This window comes from Phascolarctos cinereus, unplaced genomic scaffold (genome assembly GCF_003287225.1).
Source record: "Phascolarctos cinereus isolate Bilbo 61053 unplaced genomic scaffold, phaCin_HiC Scaffold_726;HRSCAF=1367, whole genome shotgun sequence".
NCBI lineage: Eukaryota > Metazoa > Chordata > Mammalia > Diprotodontia > Phascolarctidae > Phascolarctos > Phascolarctos cinereus.
In genome coordinates, this window is record NW_027556098.1 from 220,206,783 (window position 1) to 220,221,497 (window position 14,715).

Genomic DNA, 14,715 nt, shown 5'->3' on the forward strand with positions numbered 1-14,715 from the left:
AGAATTGCTGCCTTACCCTAAAGAATTTACCTCCATAATTCCTCCACCCTCAAACTAGACCTACCTGTCCTCCAAACTTCTCTATTTCTGTTGCTGTTCAGTTGTTTTTCAGTCATGTTTGACTCTTCATGACCCCATTTGGGGTTTTCTTGGCAAAGATACTGGAGTGGTTTGCCATTTCCCTCTCCCACTTATTTTACAGATGAGGAAACCGAGGCAAATAGGGTGAAGTGACTTGCCCAGGGTCACATGGCCAGTAAGTGTCTGAGGCCGGATTTGAACTCAATAAGATGAGTCTTCTGCCTCTAGGCCAGGTACTCTATCCACCATGCCAGCTAGCAGCTGAGAGCACCAACATCTTTCCAATCACTCAGGCTGACAACTTCAGAGTCTAACTCTTAATGGTGGAAGCATCATGTACCATGGTAGGATGATTGGATAGAGTTCATACCTGAGTCCTAAATCATGTAGATGATTAACTTCTCTCCATGCATGAATGGTACAGAAAGGCAGTATGATATGTTGGAAAGAATGCTGCAGTTGAAGCCAGGAGAGACCTGAATTCAAATTCAGATTCTGACATTTAGCTAGCTGCATCACCAAGATAAGTCCTTTGACCTCTCTGAGCCTCAGTTCTCTCATCTGCAAAATAGGTATAATAATAATAGTGCTTATCTCACACAATTGTTGTGTGAAGTACATTGTCTCTAATATATATAAAATGCTTTATGAATCTAAAAATGCTATATACATTTCAGCAGTGATAATTTAAGACATAAAAGACTTAGCACTTTCCAAATTGTACACACCAGAGTTTACCTTATGTTAGGAAAGTCACACACGCTATTTTTAGTCATGGCTAAAGAGTTTAAAATAAAAAAGAAGTTCAATGAATTTTTAGTCCCCAAAGAGGCAGCTTGACAAGAACGTATCCTTAACGAATTTTCAGAGTGTAAGACAGAATATATGTAGAGAAGATCTGGGTTCTTATTCTGACTCTACTACTCATTGATCTTGACAGAGTCACTTTAGAAGTGAAAGATCTCTTAGTTTCTGCATCTGTAAAATGAGGGGGTTAGACTGTGATTCTTTTCTCGTCTTAGGTTTTACAATTCCATAATTACCTCCATCAACAAAGGAGGAGGAAGACATTCTTACGATGCTAGGATTCTAGACAAAGTTTCCCAAACCTATTGGAATAATGCAAAGTGTGTAGATACCCAGTTACTTTCTTTAGTTCACTGCTATCCAATCACTGGACTCCTTCAATCAATCATTTACTCAAGAGGCATTTATTAGGCACTTATCATGTATGGTGGTGGGGGGGGGAGATATAAAACCAAAAATGAAACATTCCTTGCCTTCAAGGAGATTATATTATACATACAAAATCAACAAGAGCTAATTTGGGGGAGAAACAAAATTCTGACAGCCAAAGAACTAAGGGGATCAGGAAAGGAATCAACCCTCCTCCCGTCTTTGTTCTTCCCACTATGGTTTGTCATCTGTTGGGTAGTTTTTAAAAGGTCAGTTGAGATGGTGCTGTGATGGCTTTTCTTTCTTTTTTAATTTATTTTATTTTTAATCTATGGAATAAAAGAAGCATTTCCATAATACAGTATAATAAAAAAGATGATTGCACGTGGAACTGCAAGTCTACTATGTACCACTTGCTATTCACTTCAGACGCATAATAAAATTATCATGTGAATTTCTTTTTCTTTTGTTTTTTTCTGATTTTTCTTCTCTCCTTCCTAGAAATGGTTACCATTAGACACGAATAGGTATATGTTTGTGAAATTATTCTGTACATGCTTCTATTATCAGTTCTTTCTCTGGATGCAGATAGGATCTTTCTTCATGGGTCTTTTATATTTAATCTGGGAATACCCAAATTAGTGAAAATGATTTATTTGCTTAAAGTGGCTTTTCTCTTAACTAAAACTTTGTTATTTCACTAATGTCCCCTCCAACAATGCACGTTGCAACCCCTCCATCTCATCACTGCCTATCCAGTGACTCTCGTTACTGCTTTCTTATAATCTGTCTGGGTAGAACTTCCTCATTTTTCCAAATATTGGGAGGATGCTAGTGGAGCACATAGACTGTGCATCAGTCATCCCTCACTCCTGCCACATGTCCAGCCCATCTCTTTCCCTCAATACTACATTTTTAATGACATTCTAGCAGGGTGCTTATACACACATACATACATATCAGTTTATAAAATGAAATGTGGAACTAGAGGCTAGAAGCTTCCCTTCAAGTATTATTTGTATCCCCAGTACTTTAGCACATGGTTTTGTACATAATAAACATTTGGTAAATATTTTTTAATTCACTCATTTGTTTGTTCATTCATTCGCTGTGCCCAGAACATAGTAAGTGCTTAATAAATGCTTGTCCCATGAATAAATGACATCCTTTATTCCAGCTCTTCATAATTCCTTATTTGTAATATTTTTCACTCTATACATACATCCACTGATCTCTGAAACTGATATTCATTTTTTATTAATTAGTTGTTGTAGTATTGCATATAACTGGAAGTTATAGGATGTCTCCAGGAGAATATTTTTGTGAAAATTATGGGTCTTTGAACAATAGCCAAATCCCAGGAAAAGGAATAGATCCTTTTATTAGACACCCAATAAGGTGTAACTAGATGTGAGGGTATAATGAAGCTGCTCTTCTTTTTTACTGCTCCCTTTGACCCTTCTTCCTCCTAAGAAGAATGATTATTAATAACCAATGATTTGAGGAGATCCACAGTTGCCCCTTTTGTAAAGTCCTCATTTGGAAGCTCAGTCTCTGAAGAACATTGATAATGAGATTGAATTAACTTCTCAATCTTGTTCACACCCCACCCAACTTTACAAGGAATTTAATCTAGGGTGGGGAAACCCATTGTGCTCTACACTGGCATGGGTAGGGATAGATTCTTTGATTAGATTGGCCAAAGCTAGGCAATTTAGAAGTAAATGACATAATCATAGTTATATCCCCCAGCCTCTCATTAGAATAGGCCCACCTCTCATTGTAATATTCATTCTCTCATTAATTGTAAACAATCAGAGTTGATTGCCACCCTCAGGAACACCCACTCTTCCAAGGGTATATAAACTGTGAGCCCATCGCTATGACTAGTCTTTGGCATTCGACAGTGTCACTGACCCTTTTTATTGACAAAAATGCTAGCATTATTTAAAAAATTATTAATTACCAAGAAATTATGTCTCTTGATCTTTTTAAACATCACACTCCTCTCAAAAACCCTCAGGATTTGATTCAATTCTAGTCTTCAGCTTTTAAAGTCAGAGTTTAATATTATAGCATTACCTTGTCATTGAGAAGAGAAAAGCAAAATGATTCAGAGAAAAGAGATGGAAGAGAGTAAGAAGGATAATTCCCATGGAAAACAATGAAGACAGGTATGGTTGGTTAATGGTAAAATAAAGAAGTCATTATAGTTCATGGCTTTCTGGAAGCACCAGAAAAATGGGAAGATGTCTAGAAGAATATTTGTTAGCCAAGTGCCTTTTCCCTTCCCCTTTGGCTACTCTCTAACATATTACAGAAACAGGAATGGAAGGAATGCTTGGTCCTTGTCAGAATCATTTGTCTGTCCAAGATCAATGTAAAGATGTTCACTTGTTTAAAAAAAAAAAAGAGTGTGAATAAGTGGAAGAACTTTATTGGATATTTCTTCCCAGTGCAGAGCCTAAATCTGGTCCAAGTATTTACATTGTAGGCCTATATTACTGTTGAAAATGATACATTGCCTTGTTCTTTTTCTAAATTATTTTTCCAATCAGCAAATTTCTTTTCTCCCTCCCACCCTAACTCCTCCCACCCAACTACCCATCACCTCTACTGAGAATGAAAGAAAAACAAAATCATTGTTACAAATATATATAATTAAGCAAAACAAATTTCTATTTGCCATCTTAAAAAAAAAAGTCTGCTTTTATACTTTTGAGTCCTTCATTTCTTTATCAGGAGATGGGTAGAATGTTTCATTATTAGTCCTCTGGAACCGTGGTTAGTTATTATACTGATGAGAGTTAAGTCTTTTAAAGTTGTTTATCTTTATAATATTATTGTCATTGTATAAATTGTTTTCCTGATTCTGTTAATCTCACTCCATATCAGTTCATACAAGTCTTCCGAGTTTTCCCTGAAACCATCTTCATTTCTTATAGAACAATGGTATTTCATCACATTTATATAAGCTTAATATGTTCATCCATTTCCCAGTTGATTGGTGCCCCCTCAGGTTCCCATTCTTTGCCACCTCAAAAAGAGCTATAAATATTTTTGTACATCCTTAGAGTTTATTCTAGCCTTTAATCACCGAACAGGTATTGCCTCAGACAACTGAGACCTGGAAAAGATGTTAGCTTAAAGAGGCCAGGGTCTCCCACTGCATCTGGGGCCATTACCAGTCACCCTGACCTATGTCTTTCCACTGGACTCTGATAACTCTGGAGGAGAGAGTGAGGCTGATGACATTGCACAGCCCTGCCTCACTTAAATCCAATTCACTTGCAAGTCAAGACATCAGCCTCCTGACGTTATTGGTTTTCTTTGAGAATGAAGGGCAAACGATAACAACAGCATAGAACTAATCTCTCCCTTAATCTGCCCACACTGTAGTACCCTCTTTTCCTTTCTCCTATTTCCTTCTTATTTTCCTGTTGAGTGAGATGTATTTCTGTACCTGGCTGTGTGTATATGTGTATGCTCTTCCCTCCTTTAATTATTTAGATATTTAGGTGAGAGTGAGATTCAAGTGCCAGACCTTCCCCATTACACCTTCCTCTTTGCTGCTTGTGTAGACTTCTACTTCTGCGCTCTGATTATTGTAAGATAATTTTCCTTAACTCTCCATAACTGCCCCCCTGCGGTACATTTGTCTTCTCTTTTCCCTCCATTCTTCTCTTTGGATCATGAAGGCATAACAGAACCACTCCTAGGCCTTGTCTAATTGGAGTGCCTCTATGACCTTTGAAGATGATAAGGTTTGGAGAGGACATAGGTAGTATCTCCCCATATTTAAATGTAAGGAAATTATCTTTTTAGTCCTTTATGAGTATTCATTTGTGTTAACCTTTTCGTGTTTCTTTTAACTCCTTTGTTTGAACTTTAAATTTTCACCACAACTCTGGTCTTTCCGTTAGGAATGCTTGGAAGTCCTCTATTTCATTAAAGACTATTTTAAGAAGAACTCACAGAAGATGAGGGCTCACATGGGAGTCAGAAGAAGTGATACAAGGATACTCTCAAAGTCTCTCTGAAAGATTTTGGAATCGGTCCAAGACATGAGAGACACTAGCAAAGAACCACCCAGCATGGCATGCTTGCATCAAGTAAGGTGCTGTGCTCTGAGTGAAGTAGAATTTCAATAGCTCAAAAGAAATCTAAGATGTGTAAACTTAGAGACAGCTCCATTCCAAATGTTCACATTGACTATTTGTGCCCAACCTGCAGTAGAATCTTCTGAGCTTTTATTGATCTGATCAGCCACAGTCAGACACATTGTATCTTGACTCCAACATAGTGATGTCATTTTGGTCCCCTTCAAGAATCAAGGACAACAACGAGCCAAATCTTGGTTCCACCTTCCTAAACATTTCTTTGGATTTCAATCTTGTCACTGGAGTAATTCCCCTGGTTATAGTTATTTGTTTTCTCAACAAATGGTGACTTACCACTGACAATCTGTTGAGAAAAGGCAGCTAGTGGAGGGTGTCCTGCAACTTGCCTGCTTTAAAATCCTAGCAACCAACTTATAAACACCTTGGGTGCTTTTCTGAAATAGAACGAGAGTTTCTTTGAATCACTCACTGATTTGTGTTTCCTGTCTTAGACTAAATCTCCAAGTGGAATTTATTTCTTTGTTTCAGTTGTTTTCTGGTGGAAAACATATCAATTGTTTAAATTCTAGCTCAGAGTTATTTCAGGTCAAAGCTATTACCCTATGTTGTAGTATAACCTGGCTGAAGAAGCTATAGCCATCTACTACATCAATCCAGTGACAGTAATTGCATAGAGAGACTGCCAGGAAACTTCTGCTTCAAGGTTACAGGGAACTTTTTGAAAAGTCCCCAAATACTAGAGAGATATGGGGAAAAATAGATACAGTAATGCATTGTTGGAGGAGTTGTAAACCAGTCTAACCATTCTGTGAGCAATCTGGAACTACGCCCAAAGGACTAGAGTACTGTGCATTCCCTTTGACCCAGTAATACTGCTAGTAGGTCTGTATCCCAAAGAGATTTTAAAAATGGAAAAAGACTTATATGTACAAAAATATTTATAGCATATATGTATTTATATCTTTTTTTGTGACTTGGAAACAGAGGTGGTACCCATCAATTGGGGAATGGCTGAACAAATTGTGGTCTATGATTGTGATGGAATACTATTGTGTTATAAGAAATGACAAGTGTGGTGGTTTCAGAAAAACCTGGGAAAATCTATATGAACTGATGTAGAGTCAAGTGAGCAGAACTAGATTATTGTACACAGTAATAGCATATTGTTATGTTGATTAACTGTGAAAGACAGCTACTCTGATTAATATGATGATCAAGATAATTCTGGAGGACTCATGATGCTATCCACCTCCAGAGAGAAAACTGATGAATTCTAAATACAATTGAAGTATACTTTTTCACTTTCTTTTCTTTATTTCTTCTTCTTCCTTTCTCTCTCTCTCACTCTCTCTCTCTCTCTCTCTCTCTCTCTCTCTCTCTCTCTCTCTCTCTCACCAATTGGGGTTAAGTGACTTGCCCAGGGTCACACAGCTAATAAGTGTCTGAGACCAAATCCGAACTCAAGTCCTCCTGACTTCAGGGCTGGCACTCTATCTACTTTGTCACCCAGCTGCCCCTTTTTCACTGTCTTAAAAAAATAAAAAGTTTCCTACTTAGAAAGACCTGACATGCAAATGAACTGTACATATAGACACACAGTCCTCTTTTAAGGGACTGTCAGCCAGGAGGAATTCCAAGCAAGCAAGACAGCTATGAAATTTATATAGGACAGCAAGGCAGTGCAGTTTATAGAGCAGGTCTGGAATCAAGAAAATCTGAGTTCAAATCTGGCCTCAGACACTTATTAGCGGTGATTCTGGGCAAGTTACTTAACCTCTGTTTGCTCCAGTTTCCTCAGCATTGTTGTGAGGATCAAATGAGATAATAATTTTTGTTCGTCCTTTGTTTTCCAAGAGGACCAGCAACACCATGGGGTGTGAATTGGATTGAAGTGAGGCAGAGTTGCACAAAGTCTTCAGCCTCACTCTCTCTTCCAGAGTTATAGAAGTCCAGTAATAGGACAAAAGTCAGGACAACTGGCGATGGCCCCAGGTGCATTGCTCCGTAGCACCTGCTTCAGTTGCTGTCATAGCCATTGGAACAAATTGTTCTCATTCCACTGGTGGAAGTCTTCACACTCTTGGGGTAGACATCCCCCTAACTCACCAATGTTCGTGGCCCGTCCATCACCCTCAACCTGGTTTAACCCATTTGCAGATCAGAATTCCGCTTCCGGGAGCCAAGATGGCAGAGTGAATAGGTAGTTGCTCTCACTCTCCCCTAGCAACCTCTGAAAACTCAGAAAATAACAGCCCAGAACAAAAAAACCCTGGAACACCTGAACTAGGAGAAAGACAAGGAGCAGCAGTGCAGTAGCCCAGCAAATGGGTCTCCCAGTGCCTCAGCAAAAACAAGGGGCCCCAGGAAGATAAGTACCCTGTGGCATTCATCTGAAAGGAGGTGAAGAAAACAACCTAAAGGCTTCCTAAAGCCCCGACCTTGCTGATTCCAACCCAACACCAGGTGAGCTGTTAGGAGCCCTGAAGCCTCCAACTGTGAAGAAATCCTGAAGCCCAGGTGGTAGAGCAGGCAAACACCAACACCTGGACCTCCGAGTGCCTCAGTGAGGGCGGGGAACTGGTGGAAACCAGCTCAGAAAACCACCAGGACCCTCGCCACTCCACTGCAAATGAATCTCCCGGTGCATTAGCAGAAACGAGGGAGACAACACTGCAGGGGGCCCCAGGCAGATAAACATCCTGCAGCAGCCATCTAAAAGGAGCTGAAGAAATCTAAAGGAAAGGAAAAGCAGGCAACCTAGAATTGCCTGAAATTTCCAGCCTTGCTGATTCCAGCCCAACACAAGGTAAGCTGCCAGAAACCTACAGCCTCCAAATCCCAGCATAAGAGGCCCCAGAAACGCAAAGCCAGTGACCAAGACCTAGGTTCCCAACACAAGAAGCTTGGGTCAGTACCCTCTGTTCCCCAGCAGGAGAGCTCAATCTCTTTAAAGGCCAGGGAATAAGGAAACAGCATGACTAAAAAGAAACGTACCATAGACTCATATTATGAGAAGAGTGAAGATCAAGACAGAAATTCTGAAGAGGACAACATTGTCAACAAACCCACATCTGCAACGACAAAAGGTAACATGAACTGGTCTGAGGCCCAAAAAGCCTTCTTAGAAGAACTGAAGAATGATTTTAATAGTCAAATGAGAGAGGTAAAAGAGTCCTTCAAAAATACAATTGGCCAGTTGGAAAAAAAATACACTGAAGAAAACAAGTCCCTAAAAAACACAATTGGCCAGTTGAAGAAGGAAGGACAATAACTAACAGAAGAGTACACTGAAGGAAACAAATCCCTAAAAGACACAATTGGCCAGTTGAAGAAGGAAGTACAAAAACTAACAGAAGAAAACAATCTGTTAAAAACTAGAATTGGACAAATGGAAACTAATGTCTCTATGAGAGAGCAAGAATCAGTCAAACAGAAACAAAAAGATGAAAAAATCGATGAAAATGTAAAATACCTCATCAGTAAAACAACCGACCTGGAAAATTGACTCAGGACAGACAATTTAAAAATTATTGGACTACCTGAAAATCATGATGAAAAAAAAATCCTGGATAGTATCTTTCAGGAAATCATAAAGGAAAACTGCCCAGAAGTCCTACAACCAGAAGGGAAAATAACTATAGAAAGAATCCACTGATCACCACCTGAAAGAGATCCCAAATTGACAACACCAAGAAATATAATAGCAAAATTCCAAAATTACCAGATGAAAGAGAAGGTGTTGCAAGCAGCCAGAAAGAAAGAATTTAAATATCATGGAACCACAGTCAGGATTACACAGGACTTTGCAGCTTCTACATTAAAAGACCGCAGGGCATGGAACATGATATTCTGTAAGGCAAAGGAGCTTGGAATGCAGCCAAGGATTAATTACCCAGCAAAAATGAGCATCATTTTTCAAGGGAGGAGGTGGATATTCAACGAAATAAGAGACTTCCAAACTTTCCTGATAAAAAGACCAGAGCTCAACAAAAAATTTGATCTTCAAGTACAGGACTCAAGAAGGACTTAAAAAGGTAAATGGGACAGAAGGATACAATATGCTGCTAATAAGGCGGGGGGGGGTGCATGGCTGTTTAAACCCCTACAAGGCAATATGAGACTTGCAACCCTTGAGAACTGTATTGTTATTATACCTTGTTAAAGGAGTAAACAGAAAGAGGGTGGATATTAGTTGACTTTGATATAATGATAAAAAAAAATCTAATCAAGTGGGTTAAATGGATCCAAATAAGTGGATCAATCTAATCTTAGAAAAGGTACTGAGAAAGGAGGAGGCAGACAAGGGTAAATTACATTACAAGAAAAGACACAAAATCCTACTGGGGGGGGAGCATAGTTTGAACCTTACTCTCATCAGATTAGGCTCAAGAAGGGCATAACACAATCAGTTAGGTATAGAAATCTAACTTGCCCTATAGGCAGTAGGAGGAACAAGGGGAAAGAAAAGGGAGGGGGGAAAGAAAAGGGGGGGGGGAAAGAAGGAAGGGAAGCAGCAGTAAGAATAAAGGGGAAGAAAAGGGAAAGGGATAATAAAAGGGGAAAGGGAATGAAGGAGGCGGTGGTCAAAAGCAAAACACTAGTGAAGGGGAGAAAGGAAAAAGGAGAACGAAAACCATAAATGGGGGGGGAAAGGATGGAGAAAAAGACACAGATAGTAATCATAACTGTGAATGTGAATGGGATGAACTCTCCCATAAAACGGAAACGGATTGCAGAATGGATTAAAAACCATAATCCTACAATATGTTGTTTACAGGAAACACATTTGAAAAAGAGTAACACATACAGGGTAAAGGTAAAAAGGCTGAGCAGAATATATTATGCGTCAGCTGAAGTAAAAAAAGCAGGGGGTAGCAATCCTGATCTCAGATAAAGCAAAAGCAAAAATAGATCTAATCAAAAGAGATTAAGGAAGGAAACTACATCCTGCTAAAAGGCACCATAGACAATGAAGTAATATCATTACTAATATATATGCACCAAATGGTATAGCACCCAAATTCTTACAGGAGAAGTTCAGGGAGTTACAGGAAGAAATAGACAGCAAAACTATACTAGTGGGGGACCTGAACCTCCCCCTCTCGGCACTAGATAAGTCTAACCACAAAATAAACAAGCCCATTTGCCGATATAGTTTATTAGGCTGTGGCCAGGGTGCATGCTACAGCTTCTTGGAGCTGCAGGTGGGAGTTGAGTGCCAGGTGGATGAGCAGCCCTGAGAAGGGCTTGGTAAGCCCTCACACCAGAGGTACTAGTCCTCCTTGAACACCCTATACACCCCAAATGAGAAAATAACTGTAAAGTTCTTAGCACAGTGCCTGGCACATAATAAGCACCATGTGAATGTTGCTTATTATTACATACATTACATATATATATGTATATATACACATACATATATATATATGTAAGCTTTAATGACTAAAAAAACTGCGCTAACACTTTTGTAACACTCTGTACAGTTTTTTTTAAGCAAACGGAACATAATAGAGATTTGCAGTTTCATATGTGATCCTTTCCTTCTGTTCTATGACATATATATGGAAATGCTCATGTTGTGCAGTATTTGTTAAGTTCAGAATGGAAAGAAATGAAAAAGGGAGTATCACCAATTTGCAGGTGATTTTGCTCAACCAGATGGCATACTTCTAACACCTAGCTGAGGTCTGCTGCACTGAGAGAATGCAAATTGGCACTGGATGGGAGAAGATTAAAAAAATAAAACCAAAAAGATCATTTGTAGCATCAGACAGTTGGCAGGGGGAGAGGGGGGAGGGTTGTGGTCCAGGGCAAGCCTGGATTTGATTCTGAAGTGGAAGGCATAGAGAATGAGCACATGGAGGGTACATGGCAGCATCCAAGGGAGAGGTACAAGGAAGGAGGCACAAGAGTGGTAGAGGAAGGTGAAAAAGGAAGGCAGAGAAAATTAACCAGCTTAAAAAAATTTTGCCTAGGGAAAAATTTCTGCCAGAAACTCTCTTCCTCCTTCTTCCAGCACTGAACAGGGCTTTGCTTGCAGGATCTAAAACTTGAGTTATTACTATTAGCATTATAATGAAACTACATTATAGACTAAACAGGCTTTTGGGAGGCTCTCCTGGGACCCTAACACCCCTTCTTCTTTCTTCCCCCAACCCTGACATTGTTTTTAAAGGAAAACAATGCATTCCAGGATTTTTGAAGCACCCTTTTCTGTAGTAAGGGATTGGTTTCAGCCTAAGGGTCTCCTCCTACTTTTCCCTTAATTAGGAAGAGCAAGTGCATTTGATTAAATATGGGAAACCGGTAAGCTTGACTTACACATGAGTGGCCAAGACAGGAAAGTATGAAATTAAAATTGCTTCTACTGTCTCCCACTGCTAGCTGCAGGTAGCAAATTTGACTGATTTTTACTCTAAATGATACAAAATTATTCCCCGCCTGAAAGTATGGATTGAGGAAAAGCTGTTTAAGGATTAGAAACAGAAATGGGGAATTAGGAGGGGACTTGGCTGGAAGCTCCTAGCTAAGCATCACATTTCTGTATAAGTCCCATTTTCTGACTTATAGACTGGTTATAAGCACAGGCCTAGCCATCCTGCATGAGGTTGCTCTGACCAAACATTTTGCAGATGATCATAGAAGGAACCTTTGGAATGGAATGGAAGGGACCTTTGAGACAATGAGGTCCAGTTGTTTAATTTTATAGAAGGCAAAACTGAGAGAATCAAAGAGATTACTTAACTTGTCTGAAATAACATGTTGTAGGGGCAGCTAGGTGGTGCAGTAGGTAAAGTACCAGCCCTGGATTCAGGAGGACCTGAGTTCAAATCCAGCCTCAGACACATAACACTTACTAGCTGTGTGATCCTGGGCAAGTCACTTAACCCCATTGCCTAGCCGAAACACACACACACTAAAATAACATGTTGTAGTATTTATATAAATAGACCTAGAGCTGAAGGGACCCCAGAGATCATCTAATCCAGTCTTCTTCTTTTACTTATGGGAACTGTGGCCCATAGAAGTTGAGTGACTTGCCCAAAGTCACACAGGCAGAAAATAACAGAGTTTTTTTTAAATATAAATTTACTTATTTTTAGTTTTCAACATTCACTCCCACAAGTTTTTGAGTTCCAAATTTTCACCCCATCTCCCCCCTCCCCCCACCCCAAGATGTCATGCACTCTGAATATCCCTTCCCTTAGTCTGCCTTCTCTTCTATCTCTCCCCCCTCCCTTCTCTTATCCCCTTCCCCTTCTATTTTCCTGTAGGGCAGGACAGACTTCTGTACCCCATCTCCTGTATTTCTTATTTCCCAGTAGCATGCAAAAACATTTTTTTAAACATATGTTTTTAAAACTTTAGGTTTCAAATTTTCTCTCTTCCTCCCTCCCCACCCACCCTCGTTGAAAAGGCAAGCAACTCAGTATAGGTTGTACAATATAGGTTATGCAAAGCATGTCCATAGTAGACATGTTGTGAAAAACTAACTCTATTTCCTTAATCCTATCCTGCTGCCCCATTTATTCTATTCTTTCTTTTGACCCTGTCCCTCCTCAGAAGTATTTACTTCTCATTACCCCCTTTCCCAATCTGCCCTCATCTCTATCATCCCCTTGCTCTCTTGTCCCCTTCTCCCCTTATTTTCCTGTAGGGTAAGACAGATTTCCATACCCAATTGAATGTGTATGTTATTCCCTCCTTAAGCCAAATCCTATAAGACTCACTCATTCCCTCTCACCTTCCCCTGTTTCCCCTTCCACTGTAAGAGACTTTTCTGGTTTTTGTTTTGTGAGATAATTTACCCCATTCTACCTTTCCCTTTCTTCTTCTCCAAATATAATCCTCTCTCATCCCTTAATTTTATTCTCCAGAAATGACCCCTTAATCTTCAGCTCACCCTGTGCCCTCTATCTACATATACATACATATAATTTTTTTCCTCCAACTACCCTGATAGTGACAAAGGTTTCATGAGTTATAAATATCATCTTTCCATGCAGGAATGTAAACAGTTCAATCTTAACAAGTATCTTATGATTTCTCTTTCCTGTTTACCTCTTCATGTTCCACTTGAGTCCTGCATTTGAAAGTCAAATTTTCTATTCAGCTCTGGTCTTTTCATCAAAAATGCTTGAAAGTCCTCTGTTTCACTGAATGACCATTTTTTCCCCTGAAGGATTATACTCAGTTTTGCTGAGTAAGTGATTCTTGGTTGTAATCCTATCTCCTTTGCCCTCTGGAATATTATATTCCATGCCCTGCGGTCCTTTAATGTAGAAGCTGCTTAATCTTGTGTTACCCTGATTGTGTTTCCATAGTACTTGAATTGTTTCTTTCTGGCAGCTTGTAATATTTTCTCCTTGACCTGGGAACTCTGGAATTTGGCTATTATATTCCTAGGAGTTTTCCTTTGGGGATCTTTTTCAGGAGGAGATCTGTGGATTCTTTCAATTTCTGTTTTGCCCTCTGGTTCTGATATATCAGGGCAGTTTTCCTTGATAATTTCTTAAAAGATGATGTCTAGGCTCTTTTTTTGATCATGGCTTTCAGATAGTCCAATAATTTTTAAATTCTCTCTCCTGGATCTATTTTCCAGGTCAGTTGTTTTTCCAATGAGATATTTCACATTGTTTTCTAATTTTTCATTCTTTTGGATTTGTTTTACAGTGTCATGATTTCTCATAAAGTCACTAGCTTCCAATTTTTTTGCTCTATTCTAATTTTTAAGGAAGTATTTTCTTCAGTAAGCTTTTGGACTTCCTTTTCCATTTGGCCAATTTTTCTTTTTAGGGCATTTTTCTCCTCATTGGCTTTTTGGACCTCTTTTGCCATTTGGGTTAGGCTATTTTTTAAGGTGTTATTTTCTTCAGTATTTTTGGGTCTCCTTTAGCAAGCTATTGACTTGTTTTTCATGATTTTTTTGCATCACTTTCATTTCTCTTCCCAGTTTTTCCTCCACTTCTCTTACTTGCTTCTCAAAATCCCTTTTGAGCTCTTCCAAGGCCTGGAACGGATTCATATTTTTCTTGGAGGCTTTGGATGTAGGAGCTTTGACTTTGTTGTCTTCTTCTGGTTGTATGTTTTGATCTTTTTTTTACCAATGTAAGATAATATAGTCTCTTTTGCACTGCTTGCTCATGATCCTGGCTAATTACTTGAGTTTTAAACTCTTTGTTAAGGTATGAATCTGCTTCCAATGTGGAGAATGTAGTGTCCCAAGCTTCGGGGGGTTTGTACAGCTGTTTTCAAAGGTACTTGTAGGGACCTGTAAATTTTTAGTTCTTCCAAGGTGGTATGGTAAGGGGCGAGGTGTTTACTCCTTTCCTGGCCT